Source organism: Rattus norvegicus, chromosome 5, assembly GCF_021556685.1.
Source record: "Rattus norvegicus strain SHRSP/BbbUtx chromosome 5, alternate assembly SHRSP_T2T, whole genome shotgun sequence".
Taxonomy (NCBI): domain Eukaryota; kingdom Metazoa; phylum Chordata; class Mammalia; order Rodentia; family Muridae; genus Rattus; species Rattus norvegicus.
In genome coordinates, this window is record NC_141538.1 from 122,164,261 (window position 1) to 122,188,560 (window position 24,300).

A 24,300-nucleotide genomic window follows, 5' to 3' on the forward strand; every position below is an offset into this window, starting at 1 on the left:
CAGTGGTATCTTTGCTCATGGGGTGATTTTTACATAAATGCCAGGGATGTGAGGCTGCATCTCCCTCTGCCCTCAGGATGGGTGGAATGGGAGTGAGCAAGAACATCCTAAGCGTGTGCATCCAAGCCCCAGAGCAAACAAACAGGATGAGGACACTTGTTTCGGCTTTCCTGATTATTTTCTGAGGATGGCGGCTTTCCCCTAATTTTCCATCCTCCCAGGCACAGCTTTCCAAACTCACTCTTTTAGTTTCTAAATGAAAATACCCTGTTTATTCAGCTGCCTCTCTCATATGACAAGACCAGAATGTCGACTTTTTGAGAGACTTTGACTTATTTGCATTTCAACCCCACTCGCACATTATATGTTCTTAATAGATGGTGACTACACCGGTGAATTGATGAACGAGGTGATGTGATTATAAAACTTTTGTTGTCACATTTTAAAAGCATAGCAGTGTGTGTCTGTCCCTCACCCGCTGTGAGATGAGGAGGTAGGCAGGACATGTCATAGCTGTTCAGCCACCGCAGAGTTACTGTCAGTCCTAATTCAGACTGTGTAGTTGATGATGTCAACCTAGTTATAACAGACAAGAATATGGTTCTCGCTGTTACAGCTGTATTCCGAAGGCCAAAATAACCCGTACTAAGTCAATTTAGCTAACCAATACATTTGCTTCAAATGACATTTTTAGAGTTTTTCTGTTGGGCTATGGAGGCTTTCCAAGGTTAGGAAGCCTTCCCGACTTAATGTTTCATCTTCCTTCCTTCCCATCATTCTACTAATGCAGTAGAAATCCTGCCCATTGTGGCAACTGCCCTTTCTCTATCACCATGACCAAGGCTGTGGAGGGGAGAGGTGAATACAGAGGACATGGATAATGCAGTGATCCCGGATGGTGGTAGGAAGCATGGCATTTTCTGGTATTGGATATAATAATAGGTAGAGGCAGAGGAAGGAGAAAACAGACTGGCCCCTTTGCCATGGCAACAATAAGAGCATTTATTATATAAACAGAAGAAGGAAATGCATTTATTGGGTCCCTGTACTTTTCTTTCCTAATACCCAGGCCCTCCCTCCCATTTTTAATTTAGTTTAGACTCTTCAGAGGGCAGCTAGCTACCTCACAATGACATCAATGGCTCTTCTAAATGTCCGTGCTATGCAGGTGTATGCTGACTTCATGCTTTATTATCTAAGTATAAATGCTTAAAGTTTTCTTTAAAAGCTCAAGAAGAATACCCTGGGTCTTCTTTTATCAGACACAAAGAGATACTCCCTTTCAAAGTCTGTCTTCATCTGGAGGCAATCTGCTTACAAGCAGGAATCAAGGCTCAGATTTCTTTCTAGTTGTGTCATTAGACAACTGTCTGGTTCATTCATGTCTGTCTCAAGATTAAATGGTCATGGGGACGTCTCTGACAAAGAAGCCCTGTGTGGCCATAGTTGAAAAAGGAAACCAGTGCACACTTGCGCCGCAGCCCTCATCTCCAGGTACCTGAGAGGGTGCTTGTCTTTACCGTGTTGCTGCGTTGCTGATGTCCACCGGTCTACCGCAAAAGGGAGAGGCTATTAAACATTTATGAATCAAACATTGCACTTTTGGAGCTAAGAAGATGAGGGATACAGATAGCAAACTTGCCAGATCATAACTGTGTTTCCACAGGTTTTTGGGGAGCCAACAAACTGAATTAAAAAAAAAACAAATTTCTTGAGCCCCATTCAGTGAGTTTTCCAAATAGCCCATACCTGCAGCAGGAGCTGTGAACTGGTTTTGGCATAAGCTGATGAGATTCCTAACCACAGGAACCTAAAATAGATTTGATCAATGGGGACCAATGTCGGCTCTCTCTATCATTGTGGTGCGAGGGATGGGCTCCAGGGCCTTGTGCAGGTAAAACAGGAGCTCTGAGCTGGAAGTCCACACTACCCATTTACTAGCTAAGAAAGATACTTGACATTTCCGAGACTCAGTTCCACAGCAACCATTTACAATCAGAATGAGTTCTACCACAAGGAAGAATTGTTATGGTTAGTAGCAAACTTATAGGAAGCTTGACATAACTGCGGAGGTATGGTAACCCCAGCACGTTTCCCCAACCCCTCACTGTGGTTTGGATCTGAAGAACCTGTTTGTTGAGTATTGTACTGTCTTCATCTTCTTTGGCTGTAATTCACCAATCTTTGCTTCTGTCCTAGTATTTCTGTACATTTCATATACAACCTCCTTAATGTATGCTTCTTGAATTGTATCTCAATGTTCAGAGATAGGTTCAAAATCCTTATTGCTTAACATTTAAGGACAAAGTCTGATTGCAAGTATCTTCTCCATTCGTGTCCTACGTTCTATTGGTTTAGAGACTGAGAACCACTATGTCTCTTCCCTTTCCAAATAGAAAACGAGAAATAATTGTTCCCTGGAGGCGTAATTATTATGCTCTGAGCTACACCTCCCTGAAATATATATGCTGAGGCTCCACGCATGAATGTATTCAGAGGTAGGACCATCAGGGTGGACCTTAATTCTATCTGACCAGTGTCCTTAGAAGAGCCAATGTGGATACACAGGGAGCTACTGGAGGGACAGGCTTGCAGAAGAGCCCTGCCAACACCGCAATCCTCATGCCAAAGACAGGCTGTGGGAGGAACATAACTTACAAGCACCTCCAGCGTGGCTTCCAGCCTTCCAAACTTGAAGAAAATAAAATTTTATTGTTTGATATACCCAGCCCTCATAGATGAATAGACTAATTTTTAAAGTGATTTAACTAGCTGGCCATTAGCATGGCTCCAATACTGTGCTGTGTTTAGGATAAAGCTTCATTATGGAGCTGATGTTCCAGTGGCTATAGAAAGGTAGTAGCTATAAATCAGTAAAATATGTCACACAGGACCAAGAGCTACAAACAGAAATGAAGGAATTTGTCACACAGGGTTGCAATTTTGAGTACATAAAGGTTGCATTGGGATGTGACATTTTAGCAAACATTGGAATTAGATGAAGGAAATGGATAGGAACATGTGGAGCAAGAGAGGATCTCATGTGAGGGGCTAACAGTGGGAAACTCCCATCTGGGACTGTGTTGTGTGACTGTTCAAAGACAGCAGTGAGTGGCCAGTGGAGCTGACATGTGAAGGGCAAGAAGGGGCAACACTGAAGAAAAGGAGGAAGAACACTGCAGAACCTGTGGAAGAAGCAAGCTAGATTCCAGAGTGGATACAGAGAAAAATGGAAAAATGATGGATGAGGGCCGTGGAAGGAGGGAGGGAGGGAAGGAGGGAGGGACAGAGACAGACAGACATATACATAGACAGTCAGGCAAGCAGACACACAGGCAGAGAACAAAGACACACACACACACACACACACAAACACACACACACATACAGAGAGAGAGAGACAGAGAGAGACAGAGACACAGAGACACAGAGAGACAGAGGGACAGAGACAAAGACAGAGACAGAGAGACTGAGAGATAGAAGCTAGTCTTGAAAGGTCATAAGCTATATGAGTTTATCTGTGGGTCATTTCAGAAAGGCAAAACTACAAAGACAACAAATAAATCTCAGTTGCTGCTTGGACCAAGAGAAGGAGGAAGACTGAGAAGGTGAAGCACAGACAGTATTTATGTAAGTGGTTTTGTTGCCTAGTGTAATGGTTGATTCAGTCAACACAATGCATGGATTTGTCCAAGCCATAGGATTTTTTTTACAGTATACAGTGTCCCTTAATAAATAAAATTTAAAAAATAAACAGTCAGGAGGATCCCAAAGTAGAATATGGAACACGAAAAACAATTTATTCATATTTTCTAATCTTCAGAGGGATCGGGAGTGAGGTTGCTGACCTACGCACCTTTGGAAGTGGATATAGGGATTATCCGTAAGCCCTGTGGTCTAGCTGATAGAGGCAATGAAGAGCTGTAAACAGATGTTTCTTGGTATCAAACAGTTAGGTGAATGGTTTCTAGCCATTGATAAAAGAGCTTGTAAGCTAGTGAGGTGAGATGGCAGACTGACCCTTGTGGACATGGATGAGAGAAGAAACCCTATATGGAAATACACACACACACACACACACACACACACACACAGAGACAGAGACAGAGACAGAGACAGAGACTGCCATGCCAGCTGGAAGGGTGTAGAAGCAAGGACATATTCAGTCTTATTTCTAATACCATTGCAATAATAGGAACCAGACATCTTTAGAGAGATGACTCATTCAATACCAGGAGGTAGACAAATGAGTGTAGAATGGGTTATTGTAACACAAAGCAAAGAAACACTTTAAAAATATACCTACAATGATGGGCTTTGTTAAATGGAAACAAAAGCCATATTTTGGGACCTTTAATGATCCAAAAAACAGTTAGGCATCATTGTAAAGAATCATTAACTTATAACCTAGAACTGAAAGCATTATTTATATCTACCGATATAGATAAATAATTCAACACACCAGTAAGTGATTGAAAACAGATCTGTGGAGGGGAGCTTCAAGGACACAAAGCTGACTCGCCAGTCCCTAAGTGTGGGCAACACAAGATGATTTCTTCCCAAAGACTAGACTGTGGAGAGGAGGAAGGGTTGCTTTAAGAGGTAAAACCTGATGCTGCCACCTCAGCCATGTGACTAAGGCCAATATTGGCAGGAAGGGGTCATGTTGGTAGCAGGTGCTCTTGGCGTGATGCAATGAGAAGAAGTGGGGAGCACATTACCTCTCTTGTGTTCACACAGCCACAGTCTAATCGTGAGAACACAGGCAGTGGCTGAGGCTGATCTCACAAGATCAAGACTCTCCAGGCTGTCAATTCTATCTAAACCCAGCAAAGCCCAGGGGGATCCTGTGGCAAGAAAGGATGCTTGGGGAAAAAGAGAAAATATGAATAATGTGTGGATTTAGTATCTGTTTATTGATTAGACCAGTTCACCTGATGAATGCAGGTTACAGGTCAGAAGAGAGACTCAGTTTAAGGGCATGACTATCTTTATGATCAAATTTTCTATAAATTAAAAGCTTCTAAAAGAATAATAATATATGATAATAATAATATAAAAAAATAAGGTTCTTGAAAAAATCCTTGTCCAAGTTTTACTCTGTGCCAACCAATCCAGTATGTATGATGATGGGAGCCAGGCACAAGGGTGTTTTAAAGCTCCCAGCAGTCTGGAACGCTCTGGTAAAAGTGGCACTCTGTAACTCATGACAGATGTTCTGAATCGAATGAAGTGTTTGTTTCTATTTTATACCTTTGTGTGGCAGTATTTTTAATCAGAGAGATAAATATGAAGTCCTGGAATAAGTTGTCCATTTCAGCACCACTTGATGCCATACCATTAGATACAGAGCCATTAATTGAGGAAGTATCAAGTGTAATTACAAGCATCATTAGATCTTAAAATTTCTCCTACAACTTTCCTCTACCAAAATGAAAAAGGGAAGGATGGAGAGATGGCTCAGTGGGTAAAATGTTTGCTGCACACACATGACGGTACAGTTCCAATGCCAAGAGTCCATGTAAGAACTGACTATCATGGCACACATCTGTAAGTGCAGTACTGGCAGAGGTTTTGTGTGTGTCTGTGTGTGTGTGTGTGTGTGTGTGTGTGTGTGTGTGTGTGTGTGTATGTATTCCAGTGGCTCTTTGGCCAGCCAGTCTAGTTTAAACAGCAAGTTGTAGATTAGTGGGAAGCCCTGTCTCAAAAACAATAAGGGGAAGAATAATAAAGTAAGACACCCAGCATCCACCTCTAGCCTCTACATACACAGGCACTCTCTGTTCCGGTGGTTCTCAACCTGTAGGTCGTGGCCCTGCTGGCTGCACATCGGATATCCTGCAGAGCGGATATTTGCATCACAATTCTAAACTGTAGCAAAATGACAGTTACAAAGTAGCAGAAATAATTTTATGGTTGGAGGAGTCACCACAACGTGAGGAACTGTATTAAAGAATTGCAGCATTAGGAAGGTTGGGAACACTGATCACACAAACAAATGAAAATAAAAAGAGTCATTGATATGCATACATAAACTGTGCTCTGTAATTCCCATTCCGCCCTCCATTGCCAGAGCCCATCAGTACGTTTTAGTGCAGGGCTCCCTAAATCGCTCCTGTGTCTGACTCCTTTGTACTTGATACTTGTGTTATCCTGTTAGTGTGTGACAGGAATAAAACTCAAACTTTGCAGGTGATAAGACATAGGAAGTTTATCTTACAGTAATTCTTGGGTGTATGCATCATATTACCACTTATCCATGACGAAAACAAGGTTGAACTCTGAGGAGCTGGAGAGTCCTGTTTCTATTGAAACATAAAGAGTGAGATCCCGGCTGAGTCTTTCCCAGGGAAGCATGTAGAACATCAGTATGGTTCAGAGTTGGCTGCCATTTTGACTTTATAATTGGCCATGCTGAGACGTATTCTTCACAAAAAGACGTAGTGCAAGAGGGTAGGAGTATGTACGGCCATTTCAGAAGTTGGAAATTCTGTCTTAATCCCAACCCAAAATTCACGGAATAATCTTCTATAAAACTCAAGCCAGCAACTCAAACAGCAGTTTTTAAATCAGACATTCTGACACAGATACACTAATTCGCTGCTTACATGCTGAAGAAAATGAGGGCAGAAAAATACTAAAATTTTTTTTCTTTCATAATTAACCTTTCAGGTTCCTGTAAGAGCAGAAAACTTCCTATGTACAGTAAAACACTGCAATCTGTAAAATACAGTAACATATGGTCTCATAGCTGAGTGGTGTTCGCTGGGGCAGCAGGCCTTGGTGCTGTGCACAGTGCGAAGTCATATCATGTGAACAGAGCCAAGGCTGTGGTGAAGTCACACACCATAACCCAGGCTAGTGCTGCCAGGAAAACCTTGAGTTTATTTAACGTATTATTTATGTTAAATATGTTCATTTAAAACATTTATTTATGCCTCAGGTTGAGTTGATTTTTAGTTGTGATGACATTTTTTTTCCATAGTCCCCAAATTCATTTCTTCTACACCAGATGGAATCTCCATCCACAGTGTATGAAGCTGGGCTCTGCTGGGCCCTCTCCATGGTTCCTGCTTTTCACCTTGTCTGGCCTGTTCTCTGCTCCAGGGGGCTGACACATCCACTGCCAGTCTTCAGGCCCTATTACTTTGACCTTTGCTTGGTTCAGACAGGATGGTGGATAGTCAGCATCTGGTTGCTCCACTCTTCCTTTTTCTCTCTCTCTGTTAATCAACGCCAGCTCTCATTTTGCTCTGGAACACAATTCTCTTCCCTCCTCAGCCTGTGCAGGACTAACAGCTTCCAGCTGTAGCTGGTTTCTAGGGAACTCACTTTCTCTCCCCACATGTGTGTGTATTTTAGCATCTTCTTTAAGATGTATATTTATAATTTTCCCTTTATAAGTCGTCTTTTTACTAAAATATTTTGAATCTGACCCTTTGAAGGTATTACTTATTCTCTGTCAGAATATTGATAGACATGATTAGCATATATTCTTGGGATTGATGAATTCCCTCTCTCCTTTTAAGCTAAAACAATGTCTTATGTTGGACTTAAAAAGAGATTTGGGGGCTAGTGAGATGGCTCAGTGGTTAAGAGCACTGACTGTTCTTCTAGAGGTCCTGAGTTCAATTCCCAGCAACCACATGGTGGCTCACAACCATCTGTAATGGGATCCAGTGCCCTCTTCGGTATGTCTGAAGAAAGTGACAGTGCACTCATAGAAATAAATAAATCTTTTTTTTTTTTTTGAAGAAAGAGAGACTTTTGTTTTTGTTTTTGTTTTTTCTATTTTGGTTTGTGTGTGTGTGTGTGTGTGTGTGTGTGTGTGTGTGTGTGTGTGTGTGTGTGTGTGAAATGGTGCTGTTGGTAGAGAATGTTATTTTCTCTGAATTCTTATTTGGCAAAGGTAAGAACCAACACATGCAAGGTGGATCTCCACACATTTTTGAAATTTTGCTTTTGAAGTATGGAGCCTGGGAACCATTCATCTAAATGAGAACCAACTTGGGATACAAAGGGAATTCAGCCACGATTCATTTTTAACCACAAGAATCTTACACAACTGGTGACAGTTGCCAATGATGGTCACTGTGGACACTCAAGTTCCTGGGGTCCCATTGTTTGCATAACTTATTGTCCACTTTTGGTAAAGGGAAAATAGCATCAGGAGAGTGAAAAAATTCAAGTGGTTCTTTTCTGTTTCCATTGCCACAGGAGATGTTAGGCCATGTGGTGGTTGTGCCTTGAAAACAGTATTGTGTTTCATTGAAAACTTGATGGGGTGGGGGTCAGGAGGGCACTGGGGAGTTTTAACAAGAAGTTCATAGATGGCTCAGTGACTATGGATGTTTGGTGACAGTGGTTAGAAATTCTACGTTCATGGGTTTGTGGGGGATAGACACGGTTGATGGGGCAGGGAAGTGAGTAAAAAGAAAGGAATTTCAGGATCATATATCAGAAATGTCTATGTCTTCAACATAACCAAGCCTTTGATTATAAACAATTACTGAAGTTCACTTATAAATGAACCCATCACTAAGCAATACACACACACACTGGACATTTGTATTTACTGGTGTTTCAAACTAAATGTGTTATATAATGTCAGGTACATCTAATTTATGATTGAAACAAGAATTTTGAAGTAACCTATGACTGGGTGATGTACAAGAACCGAAGGTATGTATTTACATCAGTCTTTTTGAATTTAAATCATTCCAAGTTGAGAATGTAATGTCCCATTTATTGTATTAAATCATGCTTAACTTTTGTTTTGCAAAGTTATTAACATTTAATTGCCTCTTGTTTTGAAACAATTCTGTGTGTTTTTATTCTCATTACCTTTCTTTTCTGTGATACAAAAATACAAGGCAATCTTTTAAAATTCATTTTTCTTCATGCATATCTGAAATGTTGCTTTAAAAGCTTCATCAGTGGCTGGAGAGAAGACTCTGTGGTTCAGAGCACTTGCTACTCCCGAGTTCAGTTGCCAGCAGCATCCGCAAACATGTACTCACACAGACCCTTAGTACATGTATAGTCATGTATCTGTAACTCCAGTTACACAGAACGTGACACCCTCTTTGGGCCCCTGAGGGTGCTGCATGCATGTGATATGCTTAGACCATGCAGACAAAACACTTGTACACATAAAAAAGTTAAATTATAAATCTTAACTATAGAGAATTTTGTCCTATAGTTATAATCCAAATGCCAACTGTTATTTGACATGAGAGAATAAATAAACTCAAGAATTTCCTTCTTTTTAAATTTTTACTATGGAAACCAAATGATAGGAGATTTTCCTCTTTCCTTTCTCCTTTTACTTTTTGTTGGGAAGTAGTTTATGTAAAGTCAGGGAGTTGGCTTCAGTAGATTTTCTATAATGTGGAGGGAGTTGGTCATAGAGTGTGCATACTATACTCATATCAAAAAAGTGAGGAAAGCTTGTCAAGGTGGTTCACACCAGTCATTGTACCCTTTGTTGTGGGGCAGAGGCAAGAAGACCATGGATTCTAGGCTTGATGATGATGAGGATGAGGATGATGATGAGGATGATGATGATGATGATGATGATAAGCCTGAAATTTTTTTAAAAAGCTAAGATCATGGAGGTTCCCAGTGACTTTAGGGCTTCTGGGGACCACCCACATGTCTGATTTTCCTGCTACTTGAGTATCGAAATATCCCTGTTTTAAGGAGATAACACAACCCACTGTCTTTTGGCCTGTCTGTCATGTTGGGTGGGGTTCTACAGGGTGTGAGTAATAGAAATGTAGCTGGAATTATTGTAAGTGGAAAAAAATGGAAGCAGAGAGTAAGATAACTCAAGAAGATAACCAAAATAACCATCGACAGAGGGTACAATACCGAGAACAGGAGATTATGAAGAAAATATGGGTCTGCTCCTTGGTTCTGTGTGTCATTCCAAGTGCTTGGCTCTGCCTTCTAGAACCCAACCAACCAACCAACCAACTCCTTTGCTTCTTGAGTTATTCCCTGGCATTTTTTTTTTTTCGGAGCTGGGGACCGAACCCAGGGCCTTGCGCTTGCTAGGCAAGTGCTCTACCACCCTGGCATTCTTTTTTATATATCCTCATAACCCATTGTATTTTTGGTACATTACCAAAAGAGGAGATGTCATAGCATGTTGTGTTTCGAGGCTTAAAAAGAAAAAAATCAAACTCTGAAAACTAAGAGATGCAACATCGATGTTGCACAGATTAAAGGGCCCTGCGCCCTTGGGAGAATTATATCAAGAATGGCATTCAGCAGGCATTTGTGCTCAGTGGTATTTGAAATCAACTGCGCTCTAGAAGGTCAGGACAGGCAGTATAAACCAGAACACAGGGTCTCAGGCTCCCAGTAAACTCAGATTGAGTCTGGTGGGAAGCAGATGTAGATGCTTTCAATGAGTTTGGAGAGAAATGTCTTGAGAGACTCGGTGCAGCAGAAAGGGCTAGCATCCCTTTTCACTCAACTCAACAAAGCTTAGAAGAAAAAGAATTCCTAAGCAAGAGACAGATACCCCGACTGGCTTGGAAGCCTCAGTATGGGGCCTGTAACCCAAGCTGTGTTGGGCACATGTCTCTGAGAACTTCAGGGAGGCATCGAGCAAACAAGGACAGTCACTAGTTTCAAGTAGCCTTTGGCGGGGATCCATGTAGATCAACACCCAAAACCAGATAGAAGAGGCCGAGGCCAAATTCAACAGACGTCCAGGGATCAGAGACTTTGCTCATACTGACCCCGTCCTCTTTTCCCTCCCATGGTCCCCTGCTTGAAAGTTAGATGTGAAAACAAAACAAACAAAACAAAGCAAAAATTAAGAATAGGGATTCTTTAACAGTATCTATCCGTTGGTAAACAGATATATGACAAAACAGCCACAATATATGACATCTATTTATATGGCTTGAAAGTCTCACTCTGTGTCTCATCACAGGGTGTGCTGCTCACGTGGCTGCCCTTCAGCTGCAGCTCACAGCTACACAGGCAGCTGGCCCCTGTATCAGCCATAGAGTGGCTTTAGGACCTCCACAGATGCCAAGATCTGTGGATATTCAAGTTTCTTACAGTTTCTCCCATCTGCTATACCTCCTGTACATTAATGAGAATACTTAGTATGATATAAAGAGTTGTGTCATGAAGGGATAATGACAAAGAAATACCAACACATAATCAGTATACACACAATTGAAAAATACTGTCCATCTGTTGTTGGTTGGACCTGGGGAAGCGTGTAGGCAAACAGAACTCAGCAGCTGACAGGGAAACTCTTCCTGCCTTGGCTGGCACACCTTGGTATCTCATTCCCAGATCCTGTTTGAAAAGCCTCAGAGAACAATCTGGACTGACCTGTCTCCAATCATTTTCCCATGCTCTGTTCCAGCTGGAGTCACAGGCATAGGCCACATGCTGTGTGTGGCCTTCCTTTGCAGCCAAGATACTGTACCTGACAGCATGACTAGATTCAAGGGCTTAGAGTCAAGGGGAACACAGGGGGTGCTTTCTTTGAGCAGAGGAGAGAGAAGGGAACTGGCTGAGAAAGTTCCTCAGAGCTACACCAAGGGCCAAGGCAAGAGATAACTTATCTCTCACCATCCATTAATTCCAAACCAGGGTTCTGGAAAAATAACCCTTAGGCTCTTCACCATGAATCTGTAACCTCTGTAGTAGGTACCTAGAGGACTTGGATTATCACTCAGTGAATAGGCCTGGTGGGTTTTGCTCTCAAATCCCATTATATTCCTGCAGAGAACAATGTACTTGTGCTATGTGAAAATTGGTTCGTACTGTGTGTGTGTGTGTGTGTGTGTGTGTGTGTGTGTGTGTGTACAGATCAGGAAAATCAGAAGTATTGACCATTTTGAGTTCCTTAGGGACATAAATTAAAATGCATTTCTGTGAAAACTGTATTTGGTTGCAAATTCTCCTTTCAGCCCAATCATGGACTTATAGCCCCCTTTCAGACAATGCTTCAGGAGTGCGTTCCCAATGCTTATTATCATAACTTTATTTCTCATATTTCAGGGGCAAGGAAATAACAAATTTGGCTCACATGTAAAACTTGGTGAATTTATGAAATTTTCTTACACTCTGGTGTCCATTTCTGATAAATTGGCAGAGAGACCGCAAATATAAAGATACAGCATGAAGTACTGAACCGGTTTTAATGAAAAACCCCAGAGGGGGGAAAATTGTGTTCTTGTACTGATATTGTAGAACTAGAGTTTTAAAAAGGCTACTCATTGTCAGAGTCCGGATGTGCAGGGCCGGACGTGCCTGAGGGAGAGCCAGAGATAGGACTTGCCGGACCAGCTACCAGCCCCAAGGACACTGACCATCCGTAGCCACCCCCTCCCCTTCCTTCACCCCCCTGAGTGAGATGAGCCACCCTACCCGCACTGCTGAGCTGCTAGATAGCACGTACTCCTTGCTGATGTAATTTCGCGCCGAAAGTAACTGTGTACCATTTGAAATGACCAATCATGTGTAACCGCTCGAATGCCCCTAACCTCCCCTATATAAACCCCCGAGTTTGGAAGCTCGGGGTCGATTCCTCTGTCTCCTGTGTGAGATACGTATCGACCCGGGATCCCGCTAATAGGGATCTCGTTAATAAAGCTACCTCTTGCTGTTACATCAAGACTGGCTACTCGTGATTCCTGGGGGCACCCCACCCCGCGATTGGAGCGAGAGACGCGGCTCCCCGTTTAGGGGTACACTCTTTCAATATTTAATCATTGCTGATATAACTTGCATTCTTAATATAAACTTAAAACAATGCTATCTGTGCGTGTGCATGTGGTGAGGGTGGGTGGTGTGTGTATAGTGTATGAGCAGGCCTGTATGTGCATAGAGGTCAGTGGAGGGTTTCAGGTGTCCTTTCTAGCACTCACTGCCGGAATCTTCTGAGGCTGGTGTCTCTCCCTGAGCCTGTCCCTTTACTAAGGATGGAACCCAGGGCCTCATGTTAACTAGGCAAGCACTCCACTGTTGAGCAAAACCCCCAACCCCAGGAACCCAGTATTTTTCAGCTGGGCAAGCAGTCAGCAAACTCTAGCAATTCCCCTGCCTCTAGCCCCATTAGTATCGGGGTAACAGAGGTATGTTAGGCTGGTTTTTCACATAGATACTGGGCTCTGAGCTCTGTTTTTCCTGTTTGTGCAGTAAACATTTTTAACCACTGAGCCATCTGTCCAGCCTGTTGCTCCTTAGTTTTTTTTTTGTTTTTGTTTTTGTTTTTTTTTTTTGTTTTTTTTTTTTTTTTATCACGGTGTACAAAGGGGCTATGAACTTCCCTGGCAGTCAAGGTAATAGGATTCTTCTGTATCCTTGCCAACAGCATTCCCTAGGGGGAGTAATTTAGATTAAATGCCTTATGGATTGTGGCACTAGGTGAGAAAACAGACTGAAAAGTGACTGGGCTGCGTTAGTCTCTCAGGACCAGATGAATGGTTCTATTTCCCAGGGCTCATTTATTAAGGAGACATACTCCCATATAGCTGTTTTCGAATGACCTCTTGCCTGACTGACTGTGAAATTAGCATACACACTCAGCTGGTAAGCAGGAACTCAGAGGTGCCTCTTGCCTTTTGCCTCTTGCCTCTTCCTGTTAACTCTTGCTCTTCCCGCTGCGTCAGCAGGGCTGGGATTAAGGTCATATGCCACCACATCCGGCTAGTATTTGTTTTGTAAAAAGATTTATTTTATTTTATTTTTGTGTGCATATTAGTATTTGAATGTGCATGTGGGTGCCTAAGGACAGAAGACAGTGTCAAGAGTCCCCGAGGCTGGAGTTTAAGGCATTCGTGAGCTACCATGTAAGTTCTGGAAATCAAACTCCAGTCCTCTACAAGAACAGCAAATGCTCTTAAGCACTGATTCATCTCTAGCCTCTTGTGTTTGACAGTTTAGGGCTTGACAGGTATTTGTTCTGAATATATTTGTCCCCCCACCATGTTTCTTTTCATGGCATTTATTTATTCAAAAAGCATTTGTAGATCAACAACACTAGTATTGTATATAATATGATATATATCACATATAGTGTACAATATATACTATAATATTTAATGATCAGCAGAGGAGCTGGTTAATTCTGAGCCCGGAGATAGCACTTATTAGAAGAGCCTTTGAATATCATTGATTTAAAGGCAGAATTGCTAGCCTGTGAATTAGCTCAGCTTGCTTTGGTCATAGTATCCTGTTTATCAAATGGTAGACCTCAGATTTGTTTATTCTTCTTAACATTTTATTTTTCTTTCATTGATTATTAACTATTCTTGTTTAGTTTGCTTATCCTGCTAAAGTCTTTGGAAAAGTGAGTGTATTTTAGGGACACTATTTGTGTCACTATGGAAAATTGATCATAGGCTTTCATTTTTACATTGTTATCTGCTTTGAACTTTCCCCCTTCTAAACGTATTTCTGGTACAGAGAGAGGGGCTAGCTACTACTTATTTAAGTAAATGGGTCTGCCAAATATCAGCTAATGGCTTGTCATCTGACCCCAACTTAAAACATCATTGTGCCAAACTTTTCTTTGCTACTGTTTACTTGGGCCTCAGAATCCATTATTTAATTAATTAGTTTTCTTATTTATAAGCAAATGCAGCCCAGTAAAATTAAATATACAAAGGTCCAGGACTTTGTTTGAATATTTGTTATTGATTGTATTAGTGAATTTCTTTAAAAAAAAAAACTTATAACATCTTTTTAGTTTTCAAGTACAGCCTCCTTTTATTGTTAGATGTAGGAGTTCATGCACCTATGCCACAAAGTCCAGTCATGCGTGTGCGTGCATGCATGTCTGTGTGTGTGTGTGTTTGTGTGTGTGTGTTTGTACATACACAACAAGGCGTTCCTTCCTGGAATGTGGTCACGTCCAATTCACCAGCCACAGGGCTGGGTCCTGGATGAATCTATGATGCCTGTAAGTCACCAGTGTGGTTCAGTGTGGTGGGTACATGTCTGTTAGTTTTTACATGGTGGCAATGGGAGAGTAAAAGCTAATGAGGAAAGAGGTGATCTTGGAGAGAGTCATGGAAGTCACGGGCAGGCATCCAAGAAGAGCAGCATCAGGCTTACCAACATAGTAATCAGGCAATGTTTATGTTCTGAACCAAACAACCAAAATACTTGGATAAAATATTTTACCCACTTCGTGTGATGGTAAGCTCACTCGTGATTGATTGTGCCCAGTAGGGTTTGCCTCTGTGTAAATGGGCAGTCTATTGATTTTTTTTTTAAAGAGAAAATGGGTGAACACATTAATTTATTTTTTACACTACATTTCCTTTTAGGGATTTTTTTCCCCCTCTTCCCTCCAAAAATATGGAGTGAGTCAGGGTGTTAATTTGTTTTGCTCTGGTAAATTCTATCTCATTTTAGAGATGGTTTTCAGTGTGGTGACAGTTCTTAACAGGTTGGTTGTGATTTCCTTTAACCATTTACTCCTTAATAGTCCTTTACCATGGCTGAGATAAGTAACCAAGCATAGTGTCATCAGGATTGAGACTCAAAGATGTCCAGTTAATTAGAATATACATGCTTTGTGGAGCTACCGAAGTGGACACTCCATGCTATGTCATGGTGCAGAAATATGTCTAGGTGGGATATCTAGGTGGGATACACTTTGGCAATAATGATGGCTTACAGTGTGCTGCAATGCTTGGGAATCAAACAGAAATGGAGAATTTGAGGTTTGAACTTTTTCCTGAAGCATTCGTTTTCTATAATGCACAGGTTTTCTCTTTCTTTCTTTCTTTCTTTCTTTCTTTCTTTCTTTCTTTCTTTCTTTCTCTTCCTTCTCTCTCTCTCTCTCTCTCTCTCTCTCTTTCTTTCTTTCAGCAAGTATATAAAGTCACGGATTTCCTCATGGCACTTGCATACACATGTGTCCTTATGCTTTGTTTCCCATCACCCCCTCCACCAAAGCTTAGCATTTCTAGGTTAATGTTGCCTACCTCATATGCCCATGAAACCTTTTAATGGGTAATCGTGGCATTTCTGAATAAAGTGACTTCAACATATGATCCACAGGGCCACCACTTGTCAGAAAAGTGCCACTGGTCCTGAAAGCCCATGTCTATAGGGAGGAGTCTATTACAGATTTCACGCATGGCAATTTCTGTACCGGCTCCTGTAATGGGCAGGAGCTCTGTTCTGAGTTCTCTTGTGGCTGGGTTAATTCAGGTAACTCATTTGTGGAACCCAGTTTCAAAGGTTTTCCTAGGAGAACACTGGTCAAATTAACCTTGAGAGGCCTTTGCTTGTAATAGATCTACCCAATCTAAAGTCCCTCTACTCACTTCTTTCTTTCACCTTTACTGTTTTGCTTTCAGATCAACTGTACAGCTGGGAATTTTATAAATGCTTGTGTCCACCTTCCCCAAGTTCAGAGAGAGAGTAATATAATACATCATGTCCTCAATAAACATTCATTAAGGAAGTAAGCAGATAAGTGAATACACATTTTGAGCTGAGAGCAACAAATGTCTATGTACTTTGAGATTGGATTCTGATTCTCTAAGGACAGATTTTTTTAATCAATTAATTTATTTATTCAGTAACTTGCTACATCAAATGTCATTGAGTTCCAGGATGGAAAACGAAGATGTTATTAGTCAATTAGATGCAGGAATGCCTTCTTTACCTTTGGGACAAGTAAGGCTGAGGATGCAAATCAGGGGATTCAGAGCTCAGGACTTCTCTATTTGGGATCTTTCCTGGTTCTCTTTCCCACTTCGCACTTTCCTTGAGATTATTACTGTAGCATTTCCCACATCTGCTGCTGTAGAGGCCAGAGAGAACAGAATCAGCCCCTAAAGCTTTGCCCAAGCTCCGGCCTCGGCCACGCGCGCAGCGTCCCCGCCGCGCAGTCACCTGAGTGGCCAGTGCCCCGCAGCGTCGCGCCCGCGCACGGGTGGCCCGCACCTTCTGAGCCAGCGGCACAGAGCCCAGGCATCCCTGCCTTACGCCACTCCAGGACACAGGTGGGACCCTCTTCCAGTCCTCAACCCTTGGCGCGGGGCCATCCAAGGCTGTGCAGGACGCAGGACATTCGGGGACCGGGCGGCAGACTGGGGCGGTACCTGCAGAGGGCCACGTAACTTCTCCAGGCCTCCAGCTACTTTGGAAACTGCCTGGGGCTGCGCCATCAACCCCTTAAGTCCCGGAGGCGGAAAGAGGGTGGGTTGGCTTGAAAGACACAAGGGAAAAATGTGTTGTAGGGCGGGTTAAGTTTCCCACCCTCTTTCCCCTTCCGAGCAAATTAAAAGCAAAACAAATAGAAAAGCCAGCCTTCCAGCCAACCAAAGCCCCAAGGCGAGCCCTAGTCGGATCACTCCTTTAAAAGGATTTGCAGTGGTGAGGAAAAAACCAGACCCGACCGAGGAATCGTTCTGCAAATCCAGGTATGTTGACGCCATCTAAGACACTGGGTATCTGGGTGCGACGCTACTTGTGAACTCCTGCCTGTAGCGGAGTTCTTCGGAGGGGACTGAAGGGTCTATGAGTATCCAGACAGTGACGCAAGCGCAGCGACAGCGCTGCGGACACGGAGCCATAGTACCTGAGTTCTGCTGTAGTTTCAAATTTATCTTCAGGGGTGTGTGCTTAGCCTAATCTCCATGGGTTTCTTCGTCTATCATATTTAGAGGGTTGGATTCATTTAATTTCTGAGGGCTTTTTAATAATACCTCAGGTGTATCCCATATTAAAAATGTAGACTTCTGTAATTGCCAATCTTGCTAATTTCATGAAACTAAAAGACTCCATTGGTGTTGGGGTTGGGGTTCTTATGTGCCTTAACAGTCTGTTTTCAGGATTTTCCAGGCAATAGTGGTAGAGAAATCATTGTATTTGTAAAGAACTTGGAAATATATAGTTTATACCAGAATAGATCACCCGGCTCTCAAAGAATCAGGTTACCTTTAAACCAGTGTCTGCAACATTGAAACACTGAGAAGAAATAGGAAGAAAGAAAGAAGTACCTAAATTACATAAATAACTTGTGGCTTTAACATAGTACTTTTTTTGTATTGTATACTTGGAAGAAAAAAAATGTAGAAAGCCAAAAATTGTAGGTTTCTCATCAATTACTGTGTGGCACTTGTGGCTTTTTAGCATAAAGTTGTGCGCAGAATGTTTAAAAAGTGGTTTTCCAGACCACTTCAGAGTTTCTCTGAAATGAATCTCAATAACAGAGATGACAACTTCAGCGATAGGTTTTATAATCTTGGAATGAATCCCAGAAAATAGCAGAGGTTAACTAAACAGATCAACCAGAAATTAGGAATACACACACACACACACACACACACACACACACACACACACCCCGTTCTATAACGTGGCAGTGTACTTTTTGCTTCATTTTTGAGAAAACAGAACACCTTGACTCATATACGTGGGCACAAAATGAGACAGTAGCTTTTTTTTCCCCACATACAAATATTTTACTGTTAATATTTTTTAAATTATTTGGGATTTAGACACTGCCAGTTAGGCTAGGTGTAGAGGCATTTCTAGCTACTTCTGTTGGCTATGGTCTAAAATGAAATAATATCTTACCACCCACAAACGCTTTGTGTGCAATCTGAGAGAGCAATATGAGTTTGAAATACTCCTTTGTGAACAGATTTTAACTTATTTTCAGTACTTTCTCTGTCTTTTGGCTGGAAATTGTCTTTCTCACAGTACCTCGTGAAACAGAGGGTCATCTCCTTTGAAATTCGAGCAGAGTGAAGTGGATTCCTTGCTGATTAGGCTGGGAGTCTTAGAGCCCAGATACCCTGCTGGTGCATGCTTGAAAAACAATGGTAACACTGCAGGCATCTGATGCTTAGATCCAGGCCAGCTCATTCACAGCTCTGGGAGCAGTGGAGGTTGGCAGGGACCCTTTCCTCTTTTGCAATGTGGGGCTTTACTCTCCCACGAATTTATCGAGGAAACAACAGTCATTGCTTCACACTTAGATCACTAATATTGGACCAAATGGTTTGTGTTTGTGAAGTGGGAGGTCTTGGAAATAAGACCTAAACATATCCAGAAGAAAAAAAAAGTGAAAATAAATGAATTTTTTTTTTTTGGCAGACACTGTATTGCATTTTTTTTTTTTTATCCTTAGAGGCAAACACTCATACTAAAATATGTCCCGTGGAGTCAAAAATGAAGAAAAGGCTTATTTATGCTCAGTTTAAATTCTTAAGATTTTGTGATTTACAAATTCCAATTTTAATTAAATTAGAAAAGTGCAAATGTTCACCTACTGGCCAGACTTTGTACGTACATGCTTTTGGGGTTTATATTTAAATTTGATCTTTTATAGTTTAGAATATTCCCTCTGAAGCACACACACCCACCCACACCCACTACCACCAAACAAACAGTATCAGCAAAGGCTGACCTCAGATTCACTTTGTTGTTGACGATGACCTTGGATTTCTCATGCTCTGCTGCCTGGGTGCTGGGATTACAGGTCTGGACCACCTGGTGTTTGGGGTGCTGGGAATCGAACCCAGGGCTTCCTAGGCAAGCACTCTTAAGGAGTGAATGACACCTGCAGCTCTTTTAAGTGATTTTGCAGATGCAATAGTGATACTATCTGTTGTCTTTTCACACTCCTGATCTTAGTCTTTAACATTTTTAACATTTAGACCCTGACAAATATAGCGAGAGATGCACACAGTGAAATTATTGTCTGGTAAACCATATAGCATATCATTGCAATGGGCAATTGTAAGACAAATGCTTTTCTACTCATTGTTTAAGAAAGACAACCTGAGGATACTCAGACTTGTTCTTCCTTACCACAAGCCTTGTTTTGCGTATTTTAAAAGAAGCAATTACATGAATGTTGAATGTATCTTTTTGTAGATTATATATTGTGTCTGTGATATTGTTATTTCCTTCTCTTCCATTCAAATCAAAATATTATTAATGAGCTGGTTATATTCTCTTTTTTTACTTTTTTATCTCTTTAAACTCATTCCTATCCAACATTAGTTTTGAATACTCTGCCCAAGTTCTTCAAGGTCTAGGGAGCTATCAGGTCTGTGATGACATCAGCTTTGCCGTGTGGTCTGAGTGTTCATTCCATTTCACCTACTAGCAGCCTTGTCCCGGCTGTCCCATCTTTTACCTGATACCCAGGACAGCATGGTAAGCTTCCCAAGTGTCTTTTTCCCAGGCTCCACCCTTCTTCCACTCTGGTGGTCCGCTCTTCAGAGTCTTTGCTCTGTTCTCCCTCTACTCTTGAAAATCCCTTGTGACCCACTGTGTACTGAGGACTTAGGCCATGACAGTTCATGTCTTGGCTTCCTGTTCCGAGCCTCAGACCTCTTTTCCCAGCTTCCTGCTTAGTATTTTCTCTTGGTCATCTAGTAGGCATTCTATAACTATACATCCTACTTCAATGTATTCTAAATAGAATCTTCACGATAAACTGTCTCTCTCATCTTCATCTTTGAAATTAGTTAGGCCCTTAAAGTGGGGAGTCATTGTTGATCCTTTATATTCTACCAGAGCTCATATGTATCTACATATATGTGAAGGTAAATCTTTGCACTATTTTTAAAACAAATCCAGACCACAATCTCTTCTATAACTTCAGTGGCCATTACAGTCTACCCTTACTTTTGTATTATTCCAAGGATCTATTTATTAATTTGTTCGTGTCCTTTTTTTCCTCTTTAATCTATTCTTTAACAAGTTTTCCTTTTAAAATATATGTGAGGGGGCAGGAGAGATGGCTCAGCAGTTAAGATACTTGCTGGTCCTCCAGAGGAGTGTGATTCAGTTCCCAGCACCCATATTGGGCAGCTCACAATCACCCAACTCTTAATTCTAGGGGCCTCTAATACCCTCTTTTGGTTTCTATGGGTGTGCACACACATGTGCACAAACATATACACTTATGAAGAAATAATAAAAAAATTAAAAAAATAAAATTTATGTGTTAATGGGTAGGGTACTTTGTGTGTGTGTAGGTGTACCATGTGTATCTCTGGTGCCCATGGAGGCCTGAAGAGAGTGTCAGATTCACTGCAACTATAGTTGTGAGCTTTCATGTGGGAAATGCTGGGAAATCAAATCAAACATGAGTTCTGTGGAAGAGCTAACCATTGAACCATCTCTACAGCCCCTAAACTTAAAAATCCTAGTAAAACACACATCAGATCACGACCCTTTTCTGCTCCGAATACTCTGATGGCTTTCCAGTTCTTACGTTGTCAAAGCCCAAATCTTTGTCATAATTATGAGCCCCTATGTGCTCTCATCCTTCCTCTTCCTATCTCTTCCTCCTCCTGGGCTTTCCCTGAGTGTATCAGCAACCATCTTTGTACTTTAGTTTCTTCTGCTTGGAGTGCTCATCTCTGGAATATCTGCGTAGTTTGCTCTGTTACACACATATCCCTTAGGTCTTTGTTCAAATGTCTCCAGGCAATAGTTAAACTTGCCTGGCTTCTTACTTTGCAATGTATATATTTCCTGTTTCTTTCCTTTGCTTTTTTCCTCCATAGCATTTATTCATGCTCTAACATGCTGTGTGCATGCTTCTCAGTTTCATTACCACTAGAATGAGAACTTCACAAGGGCCCACATTTTAATTTTGTGTGTGTGTTTCATTCAGTGTTAACTCTAGGACTTAGGAGTAGCATGTCAGAATTGTTCAGGATTATTGTTTGTTTGTTTTTGTTTTTTTCCTATTGACTGACTGGCTATTTTCATTGACAGAAATCCAGTGGTTCTCATCCTTCCTAACCCTGCACCTTTTTAATGCAGTTCCTTCTGTTGTGGTGACGCCCCTCCCTCACCATAAAGTTATTTTGTTGCTACTTTAAAAATGTAATTTTGCTACTGTTATGAATCATAAGCTAAATATCTGATGTACAGGATATGTGGTATGTGACACTCCCCCAGGGATCATGACCCACATGTGGAGAACGACTGCAATAGATGAAGGTGTTCGTTACTTTTGAGATTATATGATCAAATATATGACAGATATAACTAAAGGTAGGGAAATCCTAATTTAGATCAAGTTTTGAGAGGATTTGGGTCTAAGTCTCTTGTTTCCGGTCAGTGCAACAGACCAGCATGTAGGCTAGAGGGTGTGGAGAAAGACAACTGTTCTTATCACAGTGGTCTGGAAGCAGCTAAGATAGTACCCCCTGTAGGGCCCAATCCCAGTGACCCACTTCCCTGAGTGAGATGACTCCTCCCCTGAAACCTTCAGAACGTCCTGTCCTATGGAAGTGTAGAACGAGGGTTCAAATCAGTCGCTTGAGATTCACACTGTAAAAGGACTAGAGTAAGTTTAAAGTAGAATCTCAATATGGATACTTAGTTTCTTTTCCTTTACGGATCCCCCCCCCCCCCAATTATTCCCTTTCATACTGTTGCTGTAACAGAATGCCACAGTTGAAGAATTTATAAAGAAGAGAACATAAAGAATATTCAGCTCCAGGATTCTGGAGGTAGAAACTCCAACAGCAAAAGGCCACACGTACGGGACATTTCTTGATACATTATAATCTGACAGCATTGCAAACAAGCATGAGACAGAGGCCAAGAAAGCCAAATACAACCCAAATCAAACCACTCCAGCAACAGTCTTAACTTGCATGTGACCTTATCAGTTCTTGTTAAGCCTTAACCTTCTAATAATGCTCTACCATAGGCTGAGCTTCCAACATGTGTGCTTTGAGGAATGTATTTGAACAATGGAAGCTGACAATACGGAAGACTACAAGAATTTCAGTACATGGTGCAAAATAATTTTTTTTTTCTGGAGCTGAGGACCAAACCCAGGGCCTTGCGCTTGCTAGGCAAGTGCTCTACCACTGAGCTAAATTCCCAACCCTGCAAAATATGCCCGCTAACATATGCCTTTACTAATCTCAGCACTTGTAGGAGGATTTCTGAGTTTGAGGCCAGTCTGGACTACACAGGGAGTTCCAGGCCAGCCAGAGCTGCATACTGAGACCCTAAGTTTCACCATGTGTGGTAATAAGTGTGGTAATTATTCATACTAAATACTAGCCAATACAGAGATTCTCAGGAGCTTCTATAATGACGTTATAATTGGCTTTAAAAAATGTGAAGTCATGTTTAAGAACAGCTGTTACCAAATGTCTGTCTCATGAAGGCTAGGACAACTTAGTTTTTCCCAGAATTATATTTCCTCATTTTGCTTTGACTGACAGCTGTGATTTGAGTGTCTAAACTATGGAAATTAAGAAACTATAAACAGGAGATAATCGAACAATTGTATGCTGTATCCACCAACAGAATTTCCAAGCCAAGCTGGTCAGTGTCTAGGAGATGAAAAAGGATAAATCGTGCACATACATAGTTATGGTGTTTGTGTGTGCATGTAAGAGAAGGATGGCGAGAAAGAGACAAGAGATAGAACTAGATAGCATGTGACCACTGACTCATTTGAAACAGAAAACCCACTGGCACCTACATAAATATTCATTAATTGTAATTGCTATTGTATTTATAAGGTACAGTCTTTAAAACCATACATATTAATTATATTAGACCTATGTGGGAGGAGGATAAGAACTTGGGTTTAGAACAGTGTCACTGGTCATGGGTGTGACTAAGGGAAAGACTTTTGCATAGAACTAATAGAAGGTAGAGACTAGTCTTAAAAGTCAGTGCTTGGGGCTCATGGCTTCCTAATCTTTTGATAACACATTCCTAACTTACAAATCATTTCTTCCATAGGGTTTCCTATTGTCTCTTACTGCTACACATGCCTGATCTCTGCCATCTCCCTGTACTGACAGTGGGCTTCGCATCCCTCCATGTTCTTTAGGGAAAGGGCAAGCAAATAGTCACTTTTGGGCAATTTGCAAATTTTAAGTAAATATAATATGATTCACTCTTTCTAAATAGTTGAGTTCTTTAAATACTGTATGCCATAGACTTTTAAGATAATGACCATTTTTATGTGATTAAGATACCTATTACTTAACTATAATTTTTTTGTTTAAAACTCTAGCTCTATACTTACTGAAATAATTCAGTTAGAATATTTTTTATTTTAATTTTTATTACTTACTTATTACTTTATTTATTCATGTATACACATAAATATGAATCTGCCACAGCATGAGTGAGGAGATCAGAGGGCATCTTGTGGGAGTCAGTTCTCTCCTTCTACCTGTGGGTCCTGGGGATTGAACTCATGTTGTCAGGCTTGGCAGTGGGTGATTTCGCCAACAGAGCCACTGTGCTAAACCCTGGTTTAAAAATTCAAACTTTATTCTTATAAGA

The 24,300-nt window shown here is 41.3% G+C and overlaps 1 protein-coding gene across 11 annotated transcripts in view; it reads left to right on the top strand.

Moving 5' to 3' along the window:
* The window catches only part of Lepr (leptin receptor), a 179,865-nt gene that overhangs the window by 52,027 nt on the left and 103,538 nt on the right, over positions 1–24,300 (top strand). For 6 of the 11 annotated variants that reach the window (NM_001429454.1, XM_087660349.1, NM_001429461.1 and 3 more), the window contains 1 exon segment: positions 17,391–17,423. The gene's annotated coding sequence lies outside the window, so the exon portion shown is untranslated. 11 annotated transcript variants of the gene reach the window in all.